Genomic DNA, 11,741 nt, shown 5'->3' with positions numbered 1-11,741 from the left:
TTTTCTTATTAATGATCTTCATCATAGGTCCTGTCTTTCTTTCCTCTAAGGTTGAATTGTACCTGGGCACTTCATCCGATAAAGTTTGCATTTTCAGGCCGTCTTAGAAGTCAAAATGCTTTTCTTGCTGATGAACAGGAGAGGTCTGAAAAGGTCGTTGTTAACAAATCTAACCTTTAGCCTCCTAGAAAGAGAATTACTGCTTCCATTTATTTATTTATTTATTTATTTTCCTGCTTTAAACAGATCTAGGTTAACTCCTTTTCAAACTCCAGTTCATTGTGCTGTTACTCTGAAAATATACTTTATTTTCGTAAAAGCCAACAGCAGGGCTCCACATCTGGCAAGGATCTGTGGTAGAAGAGAATAAGGCGCATTCTTGTATTCATCTACCACCACATGGCTAGGACAGTGCTGCAGGAGATTATTTAATCTCCTTTTTCACTGGGATTAATATGAACTTGGAATTGGACAATGAATGCAAATGATGAGTTCAGGTCTAACTCTGGCACAGGCAGGAGAAGGTTGGCAGTAGAGTAGCCTGTGACTTTTTATGAGATCTTATCCACAGCTCCTCTTCGCATCATATTTCTGAGGATATGAAGAGTCAGTATTCTTAGAATATTTTAGATAGAACCTAGAAATTATTTGCTTTCTGCAGGCTGACATTGTCCCTGTGCTGTTCCAGCATTTGGTCTCCTTCATCAGAGTGAAAATCAATATAACATAATGATCACTGGACAGATGCTTATATCACATAAGGAAGACCCTCCTAAGGGAAGTGTCCTGTACTCCTGGAAGCCTATGGGCCTCTTTCCTAAGCAAGTTCTAAGCCCTTAAGTCTAATGTTAGAGATGGCTGCTGGTCAGGAGAATAATCAGCAGACCCTGAAGACAGAATGTAAAAATTCAGGAAAAATAAGTCTATTTCACACTGGGTAGTCCTTTATCTGGCACTCCTTCATTTACATTGCCAGATGCTGTACAAAATACTGAAAGGAGCATGTTGTACTTTTTCTGTAACTGTAGCCATCTCTCCTTGCTTTTCTTTGTTATTCAATCTCTGCAACTCTGTGAGTGCTATCTACCCTCTGTTCTCACTGACAGTTTCTTATTTTTTTTTCTTTCTCCTTCAAAACATTGACACTTAAGAGCACTGGCAGATGTTATGCTGCAGCAGACCTTGCAGTAAGAGTCTTCACAAGCACAGTTGTTGAAAACAACAGTGTTATTTGTTCTTTCAGCTCCTCTTCTGTAGCTAAAAAGCAACTGGAGAATAGTGTGGCGCCAAGAGACAGGAACGAGACTCTCCTTCTTCTAAATCTGCATGCAAGATTTTCAAGAACTTCTGCCCATGATTTTTCATCTTATTTATTTACACTTTGAGTAAACTCTCTCATTCCCCTCTGTGTTGTGAGGGCAAAGTTAGGTTGAACTGCTTTAAGAACTTCAACAACCAGGCAATATGTATTTAATAGTTGAATTTTGGGATCTTTGCAGCATTAAGGCACAGGTAAACTTTTTACAAGAAGAGAAATAGGTGCTTTTATGGAAAAGGAAGCTGCTGATAATTTAAACAGGTTTTTATGGATTAACATGACACCAAATTGCTTTCTTCAGACCCTGCATGATGAAGGGTATGTGCTTCAAAAATAAGGCGTATCATAAGCAAAAACTAAGTAAAATTTTCTATGAATTATTTTTATGACAACAGGTAATTAAATGCCTATCAAATAGAGTAGAAAGTGTGTGGTTGAGTATTCTTTCCAGTGTTAGCATTGAGTTCTTTCTCAAAAGAGGTTGGTACTGGGGTCTGTCCTCTTCATATCTTTGCTGATGACATGAATGAGGACATTGAGTTCACCCTCAGTAAGTTTGCAGGTCACACCAAGTTGGCTGGAAGTGTTGATCTGCTTGGGGGTAGCAAGACTCAATAGAGGGATCTGGACAGGCTGGATTATTGGGTTGAGGCCAATGGGATGACATTCAACAAGACCAAATGCCAGGTCCAGCACTTTGGCCACAACAACCCCACGCAATGCTACAGGCTTGGGGCAGAGTGGCTGGAAGACTGTGTAAAGGAAATGGACCGGAGGGTATTTATTGACACTCAGCTGAACATAGGCCAGCAGTGATTCTGGGCGGCCAAGAAGGCCAGTGGCACCCCGGCATGTATCAGAAATAGTGCTGCCACCTGGAGCAGGGACGTGATCATCACTCTGTACTCAAGCGCTGGTGAGACTGCACCTGAAGTGCTGTGTTCAGTTTTGGGCCCCTCCCTGCAAGAAAGACACGGAGGCCTGGAGTGTGTCCAGAGAAAGGCAGCAAATCTGAGAGGGGTCTGGAAAATAAGTCTTATGGGGAGCGGCTGAGGGAACTGGGATTGTTCAGTCTGGAGAAGAGAAGGCTCAGGGGTGACCTTATTGCTCTCTATAACTACCTGAAGGAAGGTTGTAGTGAGCTGGTGGTTGACCTCTCTTGTGTCTACTGACAGGATGAAACCAGATGAGGTTTAACAAAAGCAAGTGTAGAGTCTTGCACTTGGGTAGAAATAATTGCATGCACCAGTACAGGCTGGGGGAAGACCTGCTGGAGAGGAGCTCTGCTGAGAGGGACCTGGGTGTCCTGGTGGACGACAGATTAACCATGAGCCAGCAGTGTGCCCTTGTAGCCAAAAAAGCCAATGACATACTGGGGTGTATTAAAAAGAGCGAGTCCAGCAGGTCAAGGGAGGTGATCCTCCCCCTCTACTCTGCCCTGGTGAGGCTTCATCTGGAATACTGTGTTCAGTTCTGGGCTCCCCAGTACAAAAAAGACAGGGATCTCTTGGAAAGTGTCTAGCAGAGGGCCACTAAGATGGTGAAGGGCCTGGAGCATCTCTCCTGTGAGGGGAGACTTAGGGAACTGGGTCTGTTTAGCCTTGAGAAAAGAAGGCTGAGAGGGGACTTGATCCAGGTTTATAAATACCTGAGGTGTGGGAGCCATAGTGGCGAGGCTGGTCTCTTTTCAGTAGTGTGTGGGAACAGGACTAGGGGTAATGGGATGAAACTACAGCATAGGAAGTTCTGCACGAATGTGCACAAGAACTTCTTTATGGTAAGGGTGATGGAGCACTGGAACAGGCTGCCCAGGAAGGTGGTGGAATCACTGACCCTGGAGGTGTTCAAGAAATGTTTAGACATGTTGAGGAACATTGTTTAGTCAGAACTATTGGTAATAGCTACATGGTTGGACTGGATGGTCTTTTAGGTCTTTTCCAACCTTAGAGATTCTGTGATTCTACAAAAGCAGTGTGATGTGTCTGCTTGTTGTCATATCCTGCTAAAATCGTTATAGCTTGATTTGATTTTATTCTTATAAAAAATCCAAGATAGGCAAAAAAAAAATCTGAACTGCCTGTAAAAATTGGTCAATTTTGTTGTTGTTGTTGTTGTTGTTTTCATGTTGTTTTGGGGTTTATAGCTTACTGTTTACCCATCTTAAAAAATTCTACTACTGTGATTCAACATCAGCAAGCCAGAGACTTTCTCCCGTAATGACTCTCATGGTTTTGCCTCCTTTATCTCACTCAGTTCTTTTTTAAGAAATATAAAATTTTTGAATCCATTAAGACCACATAGATTATCTGAGATGATGATAACTGAAAACTTGCTATTTGACAGATATTTTTGGAGGAAAATTTCAGGATTTTAGTTTACTTGCAATGCAATGTACATTTTATGTGTAAATGTACAAATATGTTCTTCCTGCTGATATTTTTGGTGTAGTTCTCTGCTATTATGACCAGTTTCCATTTTATTTTCTTTCCAATTTGTACTCCTCTCACATAGTTGCTAGCCAGTCTCGAGAGCCTTAAGCTCCTATCCTAAACATTTAAGAGACATGAACATTTCTTTTTATCAGATATGATCCTCACATAACTGTACTCCTGACTCTGTTGTAGCTGTTCACAGAGAAAATTTAATTTCATAATTGTATAGAGCATATCTTGTGTAATAATGTTCCCATTATCCCAGAGCAGTTAAATAAATGTGCTGTTGTTTGTAGGTGTTTGTAAACAAAACTAAAGTATTATTTGATTTACCACATTTGCAGAAGTATACTTCAGAATATCAGGATACGAGCAAAAAACAAAACAAAACAAAATAAAATACCAACAAAACAAAACAAACAAACAAAAAAACTGCAATGGTCAGAAATCAGAATTGCTGAGTTTTCCATTAGTAATTTGAATATTCGAGCTATAAGCTGTTTACATGAAATTCAGTATTTGTGTTTTACTTCATTCCATGTCCATTGCAGAATAAAAACAAATTGCATTGGTTTTACAAGTGAGATTAAGTCTGCTCTATAGACATTTTATCCTCCTGCCTGCTGGTTGCCTTTTCTATCCCATTCCCATTGCTCCAATAGTTAATCCCATAAAATCAATAGCTTCTTCAGCACAAAATATGTCATCAAGCTACTCCAACCTATTTGTTGTATAAAAGAAGGACTTAGTGAAGGTAGGAAAAGAGTAAGGATAAAGATTATTTGGAGTGAATAGGAAGAACCATCCCCACCCCATTCAGTGTTGGTCCTTATTCCCACTCTATAACAAAAATGAAACTCTCCCTGTTATTTTTATTGTGAGAATTGACCTGCGACTATTTTGACAATTAACAGACATCGACTGGTGTATTTATGCTGGAAAATTTGCACAGTCATTTTATGATTTTTTGAGCCATGCTCTTTGGCTGGTATCTTGAAATGAGCCAAATACATGGTATTTCATGTTATGCTCTTCATCACTGCTATGTTTGCGTTACTAAAAATCTTTGCACAGATGGGCAGAGGCAGTGCTGTCAGAAAATTTTCAGTTGCAAATTCTTTGCTAAATCCAAGTCTTTTCTCCCTCCAATTGTTTAAAAATAAAACAAAACAAAATGCATAATATGCCTAGTTCTGGTTATCTTTTATGCTAACTTAGTGTAAAAATATATTGCTTAACTTTCTTTTTATTCAGCCAGAAAAAGACCTATTATGAAGAATGGGGATTACTTGTTTTATTTCACATTAATGTTTTCCCGTTTTTAACCTTTATTTTCTAAATATAAAATACTATTTTTTAATATATTTTTTTTTCCTAGTATGTTTTTACTTTATCAGGGAGGAACTAAATAATGTCATGTAAGTAAAATCCCTCATTCTGTATTTCATCTAAAAGGACATTTGAATCCACCTTGAATTTTTGAAGACCTTGCTTAAATAGTCTCTATCCCTTACATTAGACAAAAAGTCAAACCAAAAGTGGTAAAACCACAGCCTTCTGAGGTGGAGCAGGAGCAGGTTATCTAGCCAGAGGAGTAGGTACAGGGAGCAAGGTTCCCTTCCATTTCACTTCTTTTCCATTTTAATTAGGGCCTTAATAATGTAAATCACATTATACATAAGTACATGTGCAGCATTTGTTCTATTATGCAGCCATTTTTATCCTATGAAAATGTTCAAGTACACTTTTCAGTGGTTCTGGAATAGTTGCTTTATTAAAACTATGTATTACAAAATATGATCTGTCTGGCTATTATTCACAGTATGCTATGTGCTTGTCACCTGTTTCATCAGATTCATCTGTCTAGCATGGGAAGAGAACTAGTTCAATATGACTTTAGTGACTTTTGGTATACTCTGAATTCAAATATCCAACCATGATGCATCCCAACCACTAGCATCCTATAACATGAAATAATGTCTTCAGATAATAAATATGTTTGGTAGAAATGTGTTGTCTTCCTTTTCCCTCAGATTATCAATCTCTCCTTGATCCCTACCTGATCTTCACACAGAGTTCTCAACCTCTGTCCCCTGCCTGTTTAACAAATTCACCAAACTTATCTCAGTGCTCTTTTGTAGACCAATTAGGTGTAGAACTGAAGTGGTGGTAATGGTGAAGTCCGCATAATTTTGCATGCTTATTTTACTAACTGTGAAACAATCTGAACCAAAGGCATAGTGTTTCATACACACAAATTTGACATACTGTACTTTTTTTTCAGTGTTCCTGTCATTTCCCTAGTGAGAACACCTGTTGTATAATCTAGGGCAATCACACCACTGAAAGCCCCATATGAGCTTCATTTTGTATAAACAGTACCATTTAGAGTGAGGCCATATTGCAGGATTATCACAGTGGGGAAGCAGTGGTCCCATTCCCTGCTCAGGGCTTTTCTTATGCAGCAAACAGGTAGATGAGGTGTCCAGAGTGTGCCTGGGGCTGGCTGTGGGGAAGGGGAGATCCCTATGCCCCTGAGGTAGCTTGGTGTCAGGAGTTTGCAAGCCAAATACTTCAGCTGTTGCTTTCTGGGAATAAAACCTCAGGGCATATTTTTGTTATGGAAATCCCTCCTGTTCTCAAAATGTTGAGATGTTTGTTTAATTCACTCGTTACTAGCCTGGCTACTAGCTTTTTCTGCATGTTGATCTGTAGCAAGCTATACGTAATAGATACGCACACACATATATATGCAAACACACACATGCACACACATATGCAGATATATATTTATAGGCACACATACACACATATTTATACATCTATTCTGCAAACACATTATGTATAGTTAGGTATAAACACAGCTACAAACAACATTAGTATATATAAATATGTGTAAGCTGTCATTAAACCTGATTATGATTCCTTACTTCGAGAAAGAGTACGTATGAAATGGTTTTTATGTTGTTTTTCTGAAGACTTGCTGCTAATGCATTGGTATTTGATGCTCACATATTTTAATATGCTGCATGCCTGAGTGACAGATGATGATCTGACAAAGGAAATCTGGTGTTAAACTACATCAGCTAGTAGCACATTTTAAAAACCCAGCTCTAACAAAACATCATTTAAGTATATTTATTGTATTTTTAAAATTTGATAGCTTCCTATTGCTGGTATTGTCTTTGTCTGTGTTGACAACAAAAGGATAAATACAGTGCATACAGTAGGTCCCCCTGCTTATACCATGAACATGACACATGTCATCCTATGATAAATTGGCTCTGTGTCTGTTCAATTTCAAATCCAAAGCTCTGGAGGCAGAGGTGTTAGGAAGCAGGCATAATTCTGGCGAGCAGAGGCCTCAGATGCACAAAATTAGTGTGCATAGTACAGATAAGAGGAGAGAGAGACTGAGAGGAAGTTCACACAGGTTTGTCAACTTCCTGTGGTTTAGGTAGTGTTGGCAGATGTTAGGTGTAAAAAAAACATCTGTAAGCATGATAATGAATGTTACTAGAATTTGAAGTGACAACTGTATCGAGCACAAATGCTGTCTTGTTTCTTCATTTGCATACCAATTAAATAAAAGACCCAAATATTAGGTACAGGAATTTGTGTGACAAATAATCTGTGGGGCTTACTTGGTACATCTGGGTCAGATGCATTGGCTGTGTGACAGATGCAGTGTCAAAAGAAGATTTTAACATGAAAAAAATGTATTCAGATTGTTACTAAGTACTGTACTTAAAGCAAAGATTAGAAAAGGGTCTAGTTCAGAAATTGCTTTAAACATAGTGGAATATACCTCTCTATATGTATTTTATTGTGCATTACTGTCAGGTCTGGTATGCAAGACATCTTCCTAACCAACTGCTGAAGAAAAGAGAAGGCAAAAATAGTGCTGTTCTGTACCATTATGTTGTGTAGTTATCTTATTCCCTTGGTAAATACATATGTTTTATGGGACTACTCAAAGAGTAAGAAGCTACTTGATGTGAGTAAGGATGGCAGAATCAAGCATTACATGCTTAAGCATTTATGCAGAACTTTACATTTTTCATGCTGCTCAGAAATATTTATGAAGTAGTTCATGTGTGGTGAAGGTTCAGGTCAGTTCTTGTTTTAGTAAGACAAGTCTGCTTGACCCTGATTTTAAACCAAACTTGAGCCAAAGAAGTACTCTTGTTCTTTTGATCAACTCTTCCTCTGACAGAATGAACCTGTATGCCTCAGAAATGTTTATGTGTCTTTCACCACATCTGGGATATGCCATACCTAAGACATTTTATTTTGCATACTTCCTGCTGCATTTCACCTTCAATTAGGGCCAAAGACACTTCCTGTAATTGTTATGAAATCTTGCTTTTCTTCCCCAGCTAACCCAGCTTCTCAGGACTCAGAGGTTCTGAATATGCTGCACCTTGACTAACATTAGGCCTCTAGACAAGAAGCATCTGTATCACCATTTGGAGAGGCATGGGATGAATTCTTTTATAGGCATGGATACCTGTGAAGTAACCCCAAAGGTTACCTTTGAATCACGAGCTGTGTACAAACTGTTGTCTTTCTCAAACCCGGAAGAATGATCAGTCTTTGCAGAGCCTACAAGCAAAAATGCTGCTGGCTTACTGCACTTCAATCCTGCTGATGATCCAAGGAGTAGGACTGTGGTGACCATAAGTACCTCTGGGAATTACAGTAACACAAATATAAAGGAAATACAAAAAATAAGTAATACAATTTCCTTGTATATTTCATGTATCAATAATTTTGTTAGATATTTTTCACACTTGTTATTAATTTTTTTAAAATACGTTTTAATCAAGGAAATGAGTTTACACAGGGTAAATGTAGTGTTTAAATATTTAAAATTTAAATGAAAGAAATCCTCTTGAATGCACCTGTATGTACTAGATATGTCTGAGTCCATTTGGCACAAGAAAGTAGGCCATGAAATTATGTATTTAAAGAAGTTAAACTACTCAACTCACACAAAAATAAAGTTTGCTCACCTCTACTGTAAATTCTGACTGAAAAAATTCAGGCAGACAGAACTGAAATCATTAATAGTGAATAAAGACATAGGTGTATGAATTTCTGAGTTTGGGAAGTTGGGGGAGTTCCCACTTTTGAAAAAGTATGAATTGAAAAAAAAAAAGAAAAAGTGTTTTATATACTAAAATGATGACTTTTACAGCATACAAACTCTTTAAAAATAAAGTGAATGAAACCAGAGCACTACAGGTTATACTGTAGTGTTGAAAGAAAAAAGACACATGGTTAGTTTTGAACTAGCAAGTGTTTCATACTGCAACCAAGGGATGCATTTTGCAGGGATGAAATTGAGCAAAGGAAAATTTAGACTGAATATCAGGAAAATTTTCCTAACAGTGAGATCTATTAGAATGTGGAATAGTCCCCCAGGAAAAATGATGGAAGCCCCATTGCTAGAATCATTAAAAATCAGACTAGGGAAATCACTGGTGGTTTTGTCGCTGGGAAATAAACGTGTACTGGATGTAGAATGCATGTTGTGACCCAATGAAAAATTTCTGCCTCAATCATCTTCAGTTTTCTGAGTTATTATTATCACACTTCTATAGCATTTCATAGAATGACAAAAAAGAAGATAGGATCTCAGTGTTGTGAAGTTTTTCATGACACAACAAAAGCAAACAAGTTCTAAAAAGCTCTACTGTGGCTCATTATTATCTCAAGGTGATTTTTCCTTTCCATGGATTTATGGATCTAAGTAACCTCCACAGACCAAGGATATTTTATGCTTTTTCTATCTCTACCCACTTTTTTTCCTTTCTTTTCTGTAAATCTTAAAAATATTCTTCTCGTTGTTTTCCGCACTTTTTATTTTGAACATTGTGAAGTCATGTGTGAGCCAAGAGGAATACTTGCACAAGGAGATACAAAAGAATTCTATTAATTTTTTGTTTATGCTTTGAAAGAAATCTCCTCAGACAGTAACTTCTATCTTATTTATCTTCTAGGAAAATCTCTGAAAGGTGATTCTTCAGTTAAACACAAAATGTAAGTCTGCCATTGCATATTAACATAGAAAGACAAAACATCCAAGACATGAGTTAATATGAAAAACAGCAGTTTAAAAAAAAAAAAAAAAAAAAGATTTCAGATAGATCTATCACATTTTAAGACTTAGTAAACCTACTGGATAATTAAATGATTGTAACAGTTCAAAACTACTTAGAAAGTCTGTCTTGCTATGTGAATATCATCCTATGTAATAATATAATCTTTTAAAGAAAATTTATGTTTGTGTTGCATTACATAATAGAAAAGCAATTAGGATAAAGGAATAATGCAGAAAGGGACTTTCTGTGGCTCAGGAGACTTGTTTGCTTTCTCACTCATGGTGAGAAAAAAAAACAACTGCGCACATATAAAGCAAAACAACTCAACACAGGTTATGATCAATTGCTAACCCCGTAATTAAAATCAGTTTCAAAATCCACCTGAACTGATTATAACAGAGATAAAAATTTCAGTAGTTTTGAATAATTCCTATGGAATAACTTGCTGGTCACCAGTCCATTTCTGCTGTAAGTATGTACACAATTAAGAACAATCTTTACTGAGAGTCAGAATTATTGTACATAGCAGTAGATCTGAGCTATCAAAGAGACTAAAGCCTTCCTACGTGGAAGGAACATGGGACACAAATATGCAAATACTGTTTGTTTTTCCTTAAGTTCTCTTGGGATAAGTATTTTATTTAATCTCAAGGTTTATTTATAAACTTTTATATAAGATTATGCTAATGATTGCTATGTCACAGTCATCAACAATGATCAGATTCTTTACACAAAAAGACACAACTCTTTAACTAAAATGTGGTATGTTAAATAAAAGTCAGTGACATCCAGAAAGAAATTTCTAATCCTCAGCTGACTCAGAATTTTTCTTCAACAGAAATATGAGGGTGAGACAGTAATCCCCCCCCAATACAGATGGACACCATTCTTTGTTAGTTTTGATTCTCGGTGTCAGTAGTCTAGTAATTACTTAGTGAACAGAATAGTCTGAAGGTTTGCAGTGACTGAAATCTTCAGACAAAGGTTTTGCAACTTGTTGAAGTTTTTTTCTGTTAGTTTGTTTTTACTTTTGGATGTTGCAGAAAGAGCTGCAAACCTATAATTTTTCCTAAACTGTTTAGATATACTCTCTATAATTGTAAAGCTGATGTCTTATTACTGTCTTCTTACTTACCTGGTATGGGAGACATTATGATCAGGCAGGTGGTTTTCCCATGGTGAGGCTCATCCCCTGCACTCCGGGTGTGCTGACCCCTGCGATTTCCCCAAATGCGGGAAACTCGACTGCATAATTTGTGGTAGTGGGGGACTGCGTTCGCGCTCTCCCCTTTTAATTGCCCAGGGGGGTTGTGGAGTCTCCTTCTCTGGAGATATTCAAGACCTGCCTGGATGCTTATCTGTAGGGAATCTACTTTGGCAGGGGGGTTAGACTCAATGATCTCTGGAGGTCCCTTCCAACCCCTATGATTCTGTGATTCTATGAATCTTTCTAAATTTTCTTCCTATATTGTGTATCTGCTTTAATTAAGCACAAGAATAAAGGAAATACAAAAGAACTTGTTTCAAAGAAATGGAGGAATTCAGTCTTAATTCAGGTGTATCCTGAACACTTTCCAAACTGTCACGGGTTAGTTAGATTTACCTATGCCCGTGACAGGGGAAGCCACCCCACGCCCCCCCCAGGGCGGAAAGGAGGGGGGAAAAGGGAGTGGATAAAACAGCGACAATCTAAGGAGAAAAACTTATTTTACTTAAATATGATATCGAAATACAAATAACACAATATAATATAATTAAGGCTAACAAATCGAACGAAACAGAGAGAGAGAGTCTCCGAAAACCGAGAGGCCTCACTGTGAACTCTAGGCGACACGCTGGAACGCTTCCCACTCTCGAGAAGTTCGAGGAGAAGAAGGAGGCACT

At 37.8% G+C, this 11,741-nt stretch overlaps 1 non-coding gene across 1 annotated transcript; it reads left to right on the top strand.

The window, feature by feature from the left end:
• The first annotated feature begins 10,984 nt into the window (after positions 1-10,984).
• On the top strand, positions 10,985-11,148 carry LOC116652573. Its single transcript, XR_004305733.1, has one exon. It is a non-coding gene; the product is annotated as a U1 spliceosomal RNA (small nuclear RNA).
• Positions 11,149-11,741: the final 593 nt, after the last annotated feature.

The sequence above is a fragment of the Coturnix japonica genome, chromosome Z, assembly GCF_001577835.2.
Source record: "Coturnix japonica isolate 7356 chromosome Z, Coturnix japonica 2.1, whole genome shotgun sequence".
NCBI classification, from domain to species: Eukaryota; Metazoa; Chordata; class Aves; order Galliformes; family Phasianidae; genus Coturnix; species Coturnix japonica.
This window is presented reverse-complemented; position numbering and strand designations above follow the sequence as displayed.